A 744-nucleotide genomic window follows, 5' to 3' on the forward strand; every position below is an offset into this window, starting at 1 on the left:
AGATCCATGCACGCTCATCTAGGACCACATCCATTCATGCAGGACCACACACCGTTACGCAGATCCATGCACGCTCATGTAGGACCACACACGCTCACGTAAGACCACACGCGGTCATGCAAGACCATGCATACTCGTGCAGGAATGTGCAYACTCATCAAGGACCACACATGGTCMTGCAAGACTGTACATCATCATGCAGAACCAAACAGATGGTCATGCAGGAACATGCAAGCTTGTGCAGAACAACACATGGTCATGCAGGATCACACACACTCATATAGGACCATGCACACTCGTGCAGGATCACACACGCTTATGTAGGACCACATGCTGTCATGCAGGACCAGACATGGTCGTTCAAGATGATGCATGGTCATGCAGGACCACACAAGCTCATGCAGGACCACGCATGGTCATGCAGGATCACACACTCATGTAGGACCATGCACACTCATGCAGGACCACACATGCTCATGCAGGACCACATATGGTCATGGAGGATCACACACACTCATCCAGGACCATGTACAGTTGAGCAGGATTACACGTGCTCGTGTAGGATCACACGCTATCATGTAGGACCACACGCCATCATGCAGCATCACACATGCTCAGGCAGGACTACACATGGTCATACAGGACCACACACGCTCTTGCAGGATCACACTCATGTAGGACCATGTGCTGTCATGCAGGATCACTTAAACTCTGCAGGACTGTGTACACTTTTGTAGGACCACA

At 50.8% G+C, this 744-nt stretch overlaps 1 protein-coding gene across 1 annotated transcript in view; it reads left to right on the forward strand.

The window, feature by feature from the left end:
- The window catches only part of NCOA1 (nuclear receptor coactivator 1), a 92,091-nt gene that overhangs the window by 89,311 nt on the left and 2,036 nt on the right, over positions 1 to 744 (forward strand). The gene's annotated exons all lie outside the window — the stretch shown is intronic.

This window comes from Nothoprocta perdicaria, unplaced genomic scaffold (genome assembly GCF_003342845.1).
Source record: "Nothoprocta perdicaria isolate Ctin4 unplaced genomic scaffold, notPer1 scaffold_101, whole genome shotgun sequence".
Taxonomy (NCBI): domain Eukaryota; kingdom Metazoa; phylum Chordata; class Aves; order Tinamiformes; family Tinamidae; genus Nothoprocta; species Nothoprocta perdicaria.